We start from the raw sequence: 15788 nt of genomic DNA on the forward strand, positions 1-15788 counted from the left end.
TGGGAGAAAATATTTGCAAGCCACATATTTGAAGAAGGATTAGTATTTAGAATACATAAAGAATTCTTTAACAAACAAAGTTAAAAAATAAACCAAATAGAAAATAGACAAAAGATATGAATGGCTATTTCACTGTAGAGGATATAAAATGGCAAAAAAAAAAAAACCCACACACACACACATGAAAATATATTACACACTGTTAGCCACGAGAAAAGCAAATGAAAATGACAAAAAGATAGCCCTACACACTTATCGGACTGGCCAAAATAAAAACTAGTGACAATCCAAACACTGGTAAAGATGTGGATAATCTGGATCGCTCATTCTCATACATTTTCCATAGGAGTGTAAAATGATACTGCCACTCTGCAATACAGGTTGGCTGTTTCTTCAAAACTAATTATGCAATTTCCAGAGGTCCTAGCAATTTTATTCTCAGGCATTTACCCCAGAGAAATAAAAATATATGTTTACACAAAAATCTGTTATACAAATGTTCATAGCAGTGTTATTTGGAATAGCCCCAAACTAGAAACAACCCAGATGTCCTTCAACAGGTGAATGGTTAAACAAACTGTGATACATCTATTTCACAGTGTACTACTCAGAAATAAAAAAGAACAAACTCTTGATACACTCAACAACTTGGATTAATCTTTGGGGAATTATGCTGAAGGAAAAAAAGAAAGACAACCCCAAAGGTTACACACTGTATGATTTCATTATTGCATCATTTTTGAAATGACGAAATTTTAGAAACGTAAAACATATTTGTAGCTGCCAGGTTAAGGGGTTTAAGGTTGGTAGGGTGGGGAAATATGTGTCATTATCAAAGAATCATAGGTGGAATCCTTGTGATGAAGGAACACTTCAGTATCTTTATTGTGGTGTTGGATACACAAACCTACACATGTGATAAGATTGTATAGCACGAAGTACACACACACACACACACACGCACAAATGAGTACAACTGGGAAATTTGAATAAGATCAGTGGACTCCACCCATATCAATTTGTGACGTTGTACTGTAGTTTTACAAAATCTTCTCGGTATTACTTCTTCCAACTGCATGTGGATTTACAACTGTTGCAATAAAATCTCAAAATAAAAAATAGGAAGGCAAGAATCAAAGGAAAAGCAGGACCAAGTTGAAGTAGAGGTGGTGAATGTGGATTGAAAAAGAGGATAATAATCAGAGGGAAGGGAACTTCCCTGGTGGTGCAGTGGTTAAGAATCCGCCTGCTAATACAGGGGACACGGGTTTGAGCCCTGGTCCGGGAATACGCCACATGCCGCAGAGCAACAAAGCCCGTGTGCCACAACGGGCCACAACTACTGAGCCTGCACTCTAGAGCCCGCGAGACACAACTATTGAGCCCGCGTGCCATGACTACTGAAGCCTGGGTGCCTAGAGCCCGTGCTCAGCAACAGGAGAAGCCACCGCAATGAGAAGCCTGCGCACCGCAATGAAGAGTGGCCCCGCTCGCTGCAACTAGAGAGGGCCCACACGCAGCAACAAAGACCCAATTCAGCCAAACATAAATAAATAAATAAATATTTTTTTTTTAAAAGAGGGAAGGATTCTTGTAATGTATGGTGCATTTTCATAGTACTTTGCGTTTAAACAGGCTTAGGTGGATAACCGTCTCCATCACTGTCTGGGTATATAATGCTGAGTGAATGAATTAACCTCTCTGATCCTCAGTTATCTCATCTGTAAATGTGAGTAGTAACATTATATTACTCCCTCTGTGAAGCTGTTCCAGACCACCTGGATTACATGGTTCTTATCTGTGTTCTGAGAGTCCCTAGCTCACTCCTGCCACAGCTCTCATCACATTTATTTTTCAACTATTTAATTTGTGGCTGTCTGCTTACTAGACTATGAGCTATTCAAATACTGTTTCCCTGCAAGAATCATCACTGTGTCTCCAGGTCCTGCTTGACCCAGTGCCTGGAGCCTGGTACCCAGCAGATGAGTGATGGTGACACATGTTACTCACCCAAAACACTATAGCTATTATTATAGGTTCAGTTTGTTCATAAGAAATAATATATTGAAAATGAGTGAACATAGAAAGTCTCTGCTTAAATTTATGTTCATGAGAATGTGGTTAGGGGTGGTAGTGATTGGTGATGGCTTGTATCCCCATATTTTGTCCAGAATACTCTGATACCATTGTATTCTCCACTTTTTCCCTTTCATAAACCTAAATACAAAATGACTGATGAACAGAGTTGGGCTTCAATAAATACTTGTTTGATGAATATAACACTGCCATCAGGTTACTTTAGTTCTTCAGTGAGTGGTTGTAGATGTCACTCAGGCTTACAACAGCATAATCAAGGACATGACCTCAGTGCTCAGTGACCTTGGATGAGTGCAGGTGAGCTCTTTCAAACTCAAAACGAAACTTCACTCTTTGCCTTCCTCCTGCTTCTTTGGCCACAACTTCTGTGTGTGTTTTCTTACAGGGTCCCCTTCCCCTGTGTCCTTTCTTTGCACTTCCACTGCTTTTCTGTTTATATGTCTATCTGCCCCAAGTGATTGTTAGATCCCAGATGCCAGGGACTAGGATCTATTCTTCTTTCATTTCCCACTTCTAGAATATCCCTGGAACATGGTGGGCATAACTATTTGCTTACATTACAAAGACAAATTTATCTTTGTGATGGCTCTGATAGAAGGAATACCCGATTTTTTCTGTAAATTCTAATGTAGATATTATCTGTGTAGGTCCTAGGTGCTAGAGAGGCTCCTGTATTGAGTTGTGAATACCTTGCATGGCTACAACTTTGACCTTTTTTGGCCATCTCACACAGAGAGAATCACAGTTTTCAGTACCCAGAATAGCTTAGGGCCGCATATACCAGGCTTTGGTAATTTAAAATCCACCTTCACTCATAAGCAACTGCAAAACCTTTCTGCTCAGAAAAACTGTGCTTTGTTTTAACAATGTACAATGTCATTACAGACGACTTCCCAGGTCAACCGTAGGCTTATTGAAGACAGTGACCACAATGCATCACTCTTATGTACCTCTGACATCCAGTTAAGTGGATGTAGGCACATTGTAGGTACTCAAGTAGCACTGATTGACTCACTTATCTGGGCTTTCTGTTTGTCTTTAAAAATCGACCCTGTGGAGATTCTCCTTCCAGGAATGATGGTGTGAGGAGTTTGCACAATTCATGTTCACAGAACACAAGTAAAAACCTGGGCAAAATTATTGAAAACAACTATTTCATGGCACTGACAGACAATAACCTGAGAAGTGTTTCTTTATGAAACACTGCTACTGTGTTGGGTAAGAAGATGACTTTGTGGCCTTTTTCCTGGGGGTGGTCTCATCCTTACACTCCAGCTCAGAAGGTAAAAATCCACACCTTTACTGTATAAAGGTGGTGGACTCAATCTGGGGATGTTGGCAGGCCAGATAGAAATTTTACAGGGAGAGTTTGGAAGTGAAGAGTCATGAAAGGGCCAAGAAGTTAAATTCTCCACCCCTCTGACTGCTAAAATATGCATGCATGCGGGAGACCCCAGGGGGCCAGGCAAAAATTGAAAGTCTGGGACAGCTTGTGAGGGGTGGATGTTGCTGTGCATTTGGATGTATTCCTCAACCCACATGCCACTTGTGTGGCAGAGAGAGGCGACCTTATGGCTTGAGTAGGGTTGCAAGATTTAGCAAATAAAAATAGAGAATGCCCAGTTAAATTTGAATTTTAAAGATATTAAAATAGTATTCATTGCTTATCTGAAATCCAAATTTAATGGGGCATCTGGTATGTTAATCTGGCAACCCTAGGATTGAGGTGTATGAACATAAACTCTACCCAGATGATTAGCTGAATACAAAACTACACAGGTGAAGGGGAGACTGCCAAAGTTCTAGGCAAAAAAAAAAAAAAAAAAAAAGCCAAGTGGAGATATCACTACCTACACAGGATGTGGGAGACAGTTTTAGCAGTATGAGTCCAGGTGAGGTCACGACGATAATTATCTGTTAATACAAAACAAAAAAAGCCAACAACGTTCAGAAACACAAAACAAAGTCACTAGAACATTTTATCTATAACGTTCATCTTTCAAAAAATTAACAATAGTGAAAAAAACTGGAAGGTATAACCCATTGTCAAGAAAATAAATGAGTCAATAGAATCTGACTCTATGTGAGACTAGATTTTGAATTTAGCAGATAGCGTGTTCAATGCAGTTATTATAAATATGTCAAACCAATTTAAGAAATAAATGTTTAAAAATTCAAGGAAAACAATTGTGGATCTGGGTCAAAAATCGGGAATATCAACAAAGAAATAAAAATCTATGAGAGAAAAACAATTGAAATTCTAGAGGTGTACAGTGTAATAACTGAAATAAAAAAAAAACAAACACTAGATTTGCTCAGGAGCATAATTGAGATGGCAAAAGAAACAATCACAATCACTTTGCTGTACACCTGAAACTAACACAACATTGTAAATCAACTATACTTCAATAAAACAAACAAACAAAAGAAACAATCACAAAACTTGAAGATAGATCAATAGAAATTATTCAATCTGAAGAACAGAGATTAAAGAGTGAACAAGGCCTCAGAGATCTGTTGGAAAATATCAGACATCCCAACATATGTGCAATTGTAATACAGGAAGGACAGGAGAAACAGAAGGGGCAGAAGAGATTTTTTGAAAAAAAATGGCCAAAAAATTCCCAAATTTGGTAAAATGATTAAATTACTGATCAAGGAAATAAATAACTCTAAGCAGGAGAAACAAAGAAAAGCACAAGCTGAAAGTCAAAGCCTGAAAGGAAAATTTGAAAGCATCAATAGAAAAATAACACATCAGAGAAACAGAAAATTGAAAATCCTTATGAAGGAAACAAGTTTGGAATGATGAAGGAACAGTTAAAGACCAGTGTGGCTAGATTGTACTGAATGAGCGGAGAGGTTGGAGAGGTAGGCAGAAGCCAGAAAGTGTAGGGTTTGGCAGGCCGCGCTAAGGAGAATGGATTTCATTCAAAGGAAAATGGGAATTCCTTGTAGAATGGTGGTAGTAATAGCTGCCCTCAGGATATATTTTGAATATAGAATCAATAGGACTTGCTGATGGATATTAGTAAAAAACAAACAATATACAACAAACCCAAGAGATCTGTTTCAGACATGTTGAGTCATCCAAACAGGGAAGTCAGGTAGGTTAGACAAGTCTGGGTCATTTGGATGGATTCCATGTTTTGATTCTTTACCACAGTTCATCTATTTTGCCTACTTTTCTGATTCCTCAGGTACATACATGCTTTGTGTATTTGTCTAGAGTCTTTAGTTGTAATCAGCAGGAGAGATAGGCTGTACTGGGCTTACTCCATGGTAGCCAGAAGCAGAATCTCCTCATGGGAGTTTATGGAGGATAAAGCTCAATTGAAAGTTGTGTCAAGCTGGTGGTCTGAATACATTTTTGGATTCTAGATTCTATTTGAAGTTATAAAATACTAAGATGGTGAGTGGATTATTTTAAATTAGTGTGTCCTAAAACTCACTAAAACCCTCCTGGGTTCCACTGAAGGTCAGAACTTAGGAGCAGTGACTCAAACATGGGAAAAAAAGATATAATCTGAGTGAATGACTAAACCAAACCCAAAACCAGGCATTGGACAGAAGAAGTGCCTTCAGAGACAGGCAGGTGGTACACTCTCCCCGCAGTGGGAATCAGAGATTCCTCCCCACAGTGGTGAACCCTGGCATGTTGTGGCTCCTGCTCTTAGCTGGGAAGCTTCAGACGCCAGTCCTTGTGCCTGGGTGTTCCCCTGTGGGATGAAAGGAATAGAATTGTCACGCTGGCTTCATAGATACTAGAGCATGTGCATATACATTAGCTTATAGATGTGTATCTCTACTTTTCATGATGCATGACGGATTATATTGATTAACTGGTTTTCTGTAGCGTCCTCTGATAGGCACTCAGCCCAGATCACAATATTCTTCTGATGGGCAACTAGATTGGCACAGAGAACTTCTTCCTGGTGAACACCAATGATTATTACTTTAAGCCTAAAAGCAAATATAAAACATGTAAATTAACAGGGACTGGAAAGCACCCTTGTGACCTCATCAGAGAAGCTAGGAATTTAAGTGTCCAGCGATCCATCCATGCCTGCATGATATCATGACTCCATCCATCTATCCATCCAAAAACTATGTTTTGAGATCCTCCATAGGCCATGAACTGAACTACAGTCCGCATGGCACTAAAAAGCTTCAGCATCATCCTATGAGGGACCCTTTGAAAAGACTTTTTCCCTAATTTTGAAATTCTGATCCTCTGTGGTCTCTTCTGGGCCCATTGCCTCCTTTGAGTTTTCTGTGACATATTTGTCTCCAGCTCATAAACAAAAGATTTCAGATGCAACCAGGCTTTTTACACATCTTTCCAGGTGGTAGATCATTGGGCTTCCTCCTACTGACCAAGAGCAAATAACTAGAAAGTCCCTAGTACCACATGACCTAAGAGCCACATATCCACGTGAATGATGCTTTTCAACTCATATGCATCCTGGAGCAGGAAGTGCAACATCTAAAGCCGTGTTCAAAAAGGTACAATTTGGGGGTCAGTTTTTTTTTTTTTTGGAAGTGTAGGTTAAGTCTGCTGCTGTATTGAACAACCGTCTCACCATCAATTTGCTCATTCGGTTTATCACTAGGTAAATTTCCAGCCTGATTTATCTGAAGAGAGGATATGTTTGCTTTTTCTGTTCCTAAGCTGTTTGGAAGAGGGCTGCACTTTCTTTTAGATGAAGTTGGTTTAGTGTAGAGTTTTCTCTAAATAAATAGTTGTAAATAATTGTAGATAAGACTCTGAACCTAATGCAACGTCAACGTAAGTCTTGGTGGACATCACATGCCAAAAAAAAAAAAAATCTAGACACAGACTTTACAACTTTCACAAGAATTAACTTTAAATGGATCACAGACCTAAATGTAAAATGCAAATCTATAAAACTCCTAGAAGACAACGTAGGAGAAAATGTAGGTGACTTTGTGTTCGCAATGAATGACCTTTTAAAAACACCACCAAGGGGGCTTCCCTGGTGGCGCAGTGGTTGGGAGTCTGCCTGCTGATGCAGGGGACACGGGTTCGAGCCCTGGTCTGGGAAGATCCCACATGCCACGGAGCAGCTGGGCCCGTGAGCCACAATTGCTGAGCCTGCGCGTCTGGAGCCTGTGCCCCGCGACGGGAGGGGCCGCGGTAGAGAAAGGCCCGCGCACCGCGATGAAGGGCGGTCCCCGCACCGCGATGAAGAGTGGCCCCCGCTTGCCGCAGCTGGAGAAAGCCCTCGCACGAACCGAGGACCCAACACAGCCAGAAGTGGATGAATAAATAAATAAATAAATAAGAAAATCCTTTAAAAAAAAAAAAAAAAAAACCACCAAAAGCACAACCCACAAAAGAAAAAAATTGATAAATTGGACTTTGTTAAAATTAAACATTTCTGTTCTGTGAAGGACACTGTTCAGAGGATGAAGTGACAAGTCACAGACTGGAGAAAATATTTGTAAAAAATACGTGATAAAGGACTGGTATCCCAAAATATACAAAGAACTCTTAAAACTCAAAAATGAGAAAACAACACGATTTTAAAATGGGCAAAAGATCTGAACAGACACCTCACCAAATAAGATGTACAGATGGCAATTAAGCCTATGCAATGATATTCAATATCATGTATCATTAGGGAACTACAAATTAAGACGACAGTGAGATACCACTACACACCTATTTGAATGGCTAAATCCAACACACTGAATATATCAAATGGTGGTTGAAGATGTGGGTTAACAGGAACTCTCATTCATTGCTTGTGGCAATGCAAAATGGTACAGCCACTTTGGAAGACAGTTTGGAAGTTTCTTACAACATTAAACATCCACTTACCATATGATCCAATAGTTGTGCTCCTCGATATTTACTCAAATGATATTTACTCACCAGCTATGATGGTGGATACACGTCATTATACATTATACATTTGTCAAAACCCAGAGAGTGCAAGTCAAAGAGTGAAACCGAATATAAAATATACACTTTAGCTAGTAATAAGGTATCAACATTGGCTCATCCCTTGTAACAGGTGTACCACACTAATGCAAGCTGTTCCTAATAGAGGAAACTGGATATGGAGGTGAGGGTGGGAGGATTTGGGAATCATCTGTACTTCTTGCTCATTTTTCTGTAACTCTAAAACCACTAAAAGAAATAAAGTCTATTATTTTTTTTAAAACGTTGAGATAAATGATAGGCAATAATATCAAAGGATAGGTAGTGCCTCCTCCTCCTCTCTCAAGATCTGGCTTTTGCCTCCATTCCTGCCTCATTGCCTCCCCCTTGTGAACCTTATGCCACAGTCACTGTGCTGCTCTGGGCTGGAAGGGGTGCTCGTGAGTACACATGTTTGTGCATGCACAGGACACTTGGGAGAAGCGCATCTATTGAGAATCACAATTCCATGTCTGTGCGTGGCCTCCCACAATACATCCTGTGTCTTAGTTTCCACTCTTTTGTTGGTTTCTTTTTCTCTTGAGTCAGATGGATTAAGCTTCAGTTTCCCTGGTAACTAACACCGGTATTTTATCTCAGCCTCTGGTCACAGAAAGACAGCAAGATGGAGAGAAGAATCTCCCATCGGTCCTGGCCCTTCCAGCTGGGCTGTCGCCTGAGATGAGTGATCCAGTGAGGATGAGCAGAAGAATGTTGCCAAGACAACAGAATCCCACACTCCTGTCCAGCACTGAGGCACTTCTCCCTCCCCCTCCCTGCACGCTTGGCTCTCACCTGAGAATGGGAATGTGCTTTGGCTAAGAGTGAAGAGATAGATGCATGGTAGAGAATTTAAGGAGGGAGGTGAAATCTTGGGAGCCTTCAGAAGGGACTGGGGGAGGTGCGGGAGTCACAAAGAAAGCATTGTGTACAGCACTGCGATCTCGGGAGACAATGAAGACTATGAAAGCACAGTGGCTCTAACGTGTGGTTCCGTGATTTTCTCCAGCAGTACACAGTGCTACAACCATTTTCTGAAGCCAAGCTCCATGCCTCAGGCCTCGGAAAATGGGGCCTGTGTTGTTTGTTAAAGGAGAATGGAGCCTGACATCGCTTATGGAGGGCAAGGATGGCCTTGAGGAGGCCCTGCTCACCTCAGTGACAACTCTCATCTGTTACTCCACTCTGTGTGTCTGTCTGGTCCGTTCTTCCTTCTGTGCTCCCTTTTTTTTGGGGGGGGGTCTCTTTATGGGATGTGAAACGTTGTCCTCAGTTAAAGGGGAGGATGAGGCGAGGATGCCCCAATCTCCTCAAACATGGACCGATGAGATGGTGGGCAGAGGAGGAGTTGGTGGGGATGGTGTGCTGAAATCACAGACTCACTCGCACTCCTCAGACGGCATGGGCACTTTGGTTAACCTATTCTCTCTGGCCGATCTGATCTGATCTTTATCATGAGTGCCCGCTCTCTGGAGTGGATAGTAAGTGGCAAAAAAAAAAAACCCACTGAATTTATATCTAATCTGGTAAGTGCAATCTGATGCTATCATGTGAATGGTTCATTTAAAACAATGCTGTCTGTTTTGGTGAAATGTTCAGTCTCTCAGATTTCCACCCCACTTCCCTGCTCCTTTCCAAGGTGGAGAAGGCGTATGTATGGTTTACAAATCTCCTGGGTGATGTGGGAAGGGGTGGGGGTTCTATGAAATTCTTAACGCTGCTCACAGTATCCTTGGTGGTTTCTGAGGGAAGGATGACTCCCGGGTCCAGCTGGTGATGCTGACCTGCACCGCCCATTGGTGGGGCTGGTGAAAATTGCATTTTTGTCTCTCTCCTCTTGGTCGGGTCCTGGTGCTCCCTGGCCAACTCAGCCTCAGCTCACTCTGCTGGCATCTGCAGACCCCTCTGAATCTGGGTCGCATCCTCCATCCCACCCCTGCGCAGGGTGTTGACTCCACAGCCTCAGCTGCAGGGTCATCTAAGCCCCTTAGACAGGTTAGGTTTCCTTCATGGTAGAACCCCTGGCTCTGGACTCAACCAATTTCCACATTCCCGCTACAGGGAATGAAGGCCCTAGGGGTCTCACCACCACAGCAGGAACCAGGATCAGTTCCAGAAGGCTAAATTCCTAAACTGCAGCCATCCTTCTGCCCACTTTGTAGATGATGGAATGATCCAGAAGAAATGGGGAACGTGACGATTCAAGAAAAAGGGATGATCATTGCAAAGGCCCACTCCTCGAGAAGGAGAAAGGATATGGGATCCAGGTGAAGGGCTTGGCCTCACATGGGATCTGGTCACTTCCTTCAGAGGGGCAGCAGAGTGCCAGGGTAGAAACAGGCAGAATGGGAATGGGAAGCTTGAAAAATCCACGGGACTGCTTCTGTCTTCTCCACGAATTATTGGGGGTTGGGGGGGACTGGTGGTCATTAGAATGGAGGAGGGTTGCTAGTGTGTAATGTAGTATTGTAGGTGAGAGTGAAAATGAAAAGCAATTCTCCCCTGGTCATGGATTTAAGATAAAACAATTCCGTAAAGTTTCAAAGTTTCGTCCTCAATGCTGAGGTGCTCAGATACAGGCAGGGGGTGAGTGGGGAGGAGGGTGCAAGGAGCACAGGAGGTGTGTTTGTGGGGGACAGTTTCCAGCCCTGGGTCAGCGGAGTAAGGAGGGGCCTGGCGGATGGTGTGGAAGGATGTGTGGTCGGTGAGCTGGCGGTTTCCAGGAGGTTGGGGCTATCAATGCAGGAGCACTAGAGCGAGGGAGCTGGAGGACAGGACGTCGTGTTGGGGGTGATGAGAGGGAGGAATGCTATACACCATGAGGGCCGCGGTCTTCCTGATACCCAGGGCGTGACCGTGGGCAGGGGGATGCTCGGGTGGGGAGGAGAAGAACATCGCTGAGGTCGGAGAGGCTCCGGGGTGACCGGCTGAGCCTCGCGGGCACTGAGGTCGCCAGGACGGATCAGAAGAGTGAGGGCTGCCAGGAGCACAGTTCAGTGTGCCACGGGACGAGGGCGTTCACAGGCCGGGGGTGGGCGGGAGGAGAATGACCAGGGGATTGGTACCGGTCCCGCACGTGGGGGGCTGGGGCAATGGGCGATGGGACCCGGACACCACCGGTCAGGTCCCTTAGCCGAGAGTTCGAAACAGGGCCCGGGAGCAAACTTCTAGCGGACCCGGGCGGGGAGACTAGCACTGACGTTACTGGGCACAGGCGCGCAGGCCCAGAACCCGCCCCCCGGCGCGCAGCCCCGCCCCCCGGGCTCGCGACTTTCCGGGGCACCAGGACTTCCTGCCCCTGTTGCTATGGTTCCGGGAGGCCGGACTAAGGAAGGCTGCAGTGCCGGGAAGGTTTGTCAGGGCAACTGTGGCCTGTACCGGTCCATCTCTGGTCCTCACCATCATCCCGCTTTGCTTCTTCGGCCAATATCGCCACGCTTCGGCTGGTACTAGTGTGTTCTCTGGTCCTAAATATGAACGTAGGGGCCCAATTACGGACATGCTTTTGGAATTAGGAACACAGTCACTGGACAATAAGCAGTATGTACGAATGAAGTCTGAACTGATTGCAATGGTCTTTCTCTTACCAAGTCCAGCTAACATTTCTGAAGGTTCCTTGGCATGCTCATACATCTGAAAAAATAGCACATATTTTCTACCAAAAAAAAAGTTTTCTTAACAGCACTGCACACAAATTATCTGAATTAATTTATCCTGACAAATTCTTTATCATAAAGACATCGTTTGATTGGACGTGCAGTTCTTTACTAAAGTTTTCCTCCTATAGGGCTTTGTGGAGGTCCTTGGGCCAGGGCTCAAGAGAACTTCCCTTGCAGTTCCAGCCCTACCAGCCTTTTATTTTACTCTGAGTCACTTTGCTTCTTTGGGCCTCCTGTTTCCTCAGTTTTAAGAAATCAGGCTAAGCTAATGGGTAGCGCAGGGAGGGGGATCCAGGGGAGGGTGTGGTTAAAGAGCCTGTGTTCTCGATGCAGTGACTCCTCTTTTTTCTCTTATTTATTGCTGCTTTTTTTGTTTGTATGTTTGTTTTGTTAAGAAAGGAATTTCTTTTACTTTAACAAAGAGTTTGAAATCACTGGTTTATGGTATCAGTACTCAGTCTCCCAGAGATGGGAGAAATATTGAAGAGAAATGAAATTATAAAAATGGGTAGACTCAGCCATCCTTAGGGGTACCATAAACTTAAAAGTACTCTCTAAGTAGATGGCTTGGAAGAATGTCTGTTCAATTATAGGGTGTCTGCAAGAACTGTACTGTCAAATGCTGCAATCTGATTACTTTCTGAGAGGGGAATTGGGGCTGAAGATGTAATCTTACCAACCATTAAAAACATTTTTGAGAGGCCGTATTTCAAGTTAGTAATCAGTCACAATCTCATGATGACAATCTAGTGAAGTAACCATTATGTCATAATAGTAGTTGGTACGGCAACAATAATTGGCTAACAGCACACTTGGAGCATCTCTCCATTGTCTGTCCCTATACCACTTTCACAGGAGCATTAACAGTAAATAGACACAGGCAGCCACACCTGTCTTAAGTGTTATGTAGAAGGGGTTAAAAATCACTTAACCTGGGGGCTTCCCTGGTGGTGCAGTGGTTGGGAATCTGCCTGCCAGTGCAGGGGACACGGGTTCGAGCCCTGGTCCGGGAAGATCCCACATGCCGCGGAGCAAATGGGCCCATGAGCCACAATTACTGAGCCTGCCCGTCTGGAGCCTGTGCTCCGCAACAGGAGAGGCTGCAATAGTGAGAGGCCCGCGTACCGCGATGAAGAGTGGCCCCCGCTTGCCGCAACTGGAGAAAGCCCTTGCACAGAAACGAAGATCCAACACAGCCATAAATAAATAAATAAAATTTTTAAAAATTCACTTAACAGGGAATTGTAACTTCAGGAAATGAGTCATTTAAAATTATGAAGCTAATGTTTAGAAATGAAATTTACAGCTTGACTTTTCAACTTAGAGTTCCTGTTTCATATTTTCCTTCTTCATGCCGGGTGAAGTGTGCTTCCGACTTTAAACTATTGGAGTAGCAGATGATGACTTGTATTTTCTCTGACAATATTTCACATATATATATGCCACTGGCTCGCAAATTAAGTGTCCAAAAGATCAATTGTTGGGTGATATTTTCTCCTCTCTCTTGTGGTTTATTTTCAGGAAAAGAAGAAGGAATCATAATAAAGAGGACAATCACCATTCTCCCCAGTCCAAAAGGAGTAAGAGAAACCCTGTCTTTCAGGAGTCTCAGGATGCAGAGGTAGGAATATGGTCAGATAGCCTCTCTCTAGTTCATCCACTGCCTAAGTTACATTATCCAATTGGTGCCCTGCAATTAAAAGAAATGTATCATTCCAGGAAACCTTCAAAAAAATATTCTTACTTGATTGCAGTGGCTTTTGAGCTGGAGCCCTTAGCCATGGTATGCAGTATCTCACAAAAGGTGGTAAGGAAGCACAGAAAAAGACTTAGTGAAAATGTAATCAGGAAAAGCTAGGTCTTAGACGTTTCTCTAGTCATAGGAGCAGGGAATAATCATCTTACCCCCCTCCCTTATTTTTAGATGGAGAATAAATTTTCAGGAGTATAATGATGTGTTATTGGCTAGAAGGAGATTCTTGATTTCTGGCTAGGAAAAGTGAAAATGAAATTGAGGATGGGGGAGTCTGGTGATTTTGCAAAGCTTTAATGGTGCTTGAATGGAAGAGCTTGAATTTTAATGACTTGTGGCATTAGCATAGTATTGTTTTAATTGAGGTATAGTTTACTAGGAGAGGATTAAAGGAACCTTGTTAAGTCTTTATGTATGAATCCTATTAGTTAATGACTAAGTAGTGCTCACTTGTCCCTTTTGTGAGCAAAAAGTGAAATGATTATCGATCCCTGTCCTCCTCCTGGAACCTGTACGCAGGTGGTGATAGTCCCAGATCCTGGGCAGCTACTTGGATGGGTAAATTGTAGCTAGGTATAACTCATGTAACTTGCTCTCTTAGATGCTGGCCTTTTTCGTTGAATATCTTTGCATGTTCAGGAGTACTGCTCTTTTTTGCTCAACCTTACATCTTTACAAATTACATCACCACTTTTCCTGTAATTCTGTGCCCTTGTACATAAGTATAAACCTTCTAGAAAGTGCAAACACAAAGACACTAATGTTTTTTGTATTAGTCTCTCTTACTTGCCAAGACCATTCATTTTATATTTCAGATTGCCAAGTAGTAGCAAGAAATTGAGAGTGAAAAAATGTGTAGATATGAACAGAATTGGCTTATCGGGAACATATCTCTGCCTTTTTCTCTTCTGTACCTGAATTGGAAAAGATTTGATATCCTAATGCTAGAATTCCAAGGGAGCATCAGAAGCGAGACTAATGAGAGAGAAACAGAACCAGGAGCCCCACCTATGTTTAAAAATTAGAATTCTATAAAATCTACTCCACCCCCTTTTTTAAGCTGGTAGGAGCTGTCTCTTTGTCAGGTCATTGTTTAAAGTAGTGTCAATTCATAAGACAACTAGAACATTTGGCATAATTTTTGAAAAATGTTTTCTCTTAGGTTGACTGTAGATTTGGGTCATTCACATCGCCTTTAATTATATACATTCTAAGACACAGAACTGCTTTGGGAGACCTTATTTCGGATGAAACTGTCATTGAACAAAATAATGGTTGTTAGTCCTGTTTTTATAACCCATGGCAAAATGTTAACTTCTGAAATTATCCTCCATTTAAAAGATACATTCAAAAATGCAGGGACAACCCTTTCCAAAAATGGCCTAATCTGTTGCATGCATTTTACGAAACTTTGCTCGTGTTGTATACCAAGCAATCCCGAGCAGTTTTATATTCCAACTGGATGTTAAAATCTAAGCTGTTTTAAAGAATTGAAGATACACATGCACTCATGTTTTTCTACAGATGATGGTTACCTATCAATCTTTTGTCTGTTCAAATCCCATTAACTGAGTTGAAACAAAGTGAAGTTGTTTAAATTGTTTTATACTTATATAGATTCTATTATAAATATAAATTTTGACCTGGAAAACAACTTAGAGCTCAATGTCTAGTTCAACTTCATTTTATGAGGGAAACTGAGCTACAGAAAAGTGTAGATTATTTATCCCATTGACACAGAGAAGTTAACACATGAGTACCTTTGCCTTGCTAATTTGGAAAGTAATTGTAATTCAGCAGCCAAATTGATTTGGTATCCTATGGCTCATAAGATTCTACAGTGTTTCATTTGTTTTAGCGAACATGAACAAGCCTTTCATTTCAAATGTGTTGGAACTTTGGGAGCACATACTTTAAGTGCTTGGGTGGACTTGCTTAATTTAGTTTCTGCAGCTGCCTTAGAATAAACATCATATTACAATTCTAGGTATGGGATATGTACTAGGGGTGAAAACTTTTGTTGTTGTTGAGGTTCACATAAATGAAAAGCTCTAAGGCATGGAGGGATGGAGTTGAGAGGGAAGCTAGGGCTTAAGAGAATATAAAATACCAGCTTAATCTGCTTTTACAATTAAGGAGAATTACATAATTCTCTGTTGTAAATATACACATGCATTCCCATTCTGTTTTGTTGAAGATGCTCTGTAATTAATATTCCTCCTCATCTCTTCAGATTCTATTTATTCACTTGTTCTTTCATTAGCCTGATAAGGTGCTCTTTCTCTCTCCTAACTAATTTTCTGTCTACCTTATTCTTCTCTCAAGTTAATGG

Source organism: Balaenoptera acutorostrata, chromosome X, assembly GCF_949987535.1.
Source record: "Balaenoptera acutorostrata chromosome X, mBalAcu1.1, whole genome shotgun sequence".
NCBI classification, from domain to species: Eukaryota; Metazoa; Chordata; class Mammalia; order Artiodactyla; family Balaenopteridae; genus Balaenoptera; species Balaenoptera acutorostrata.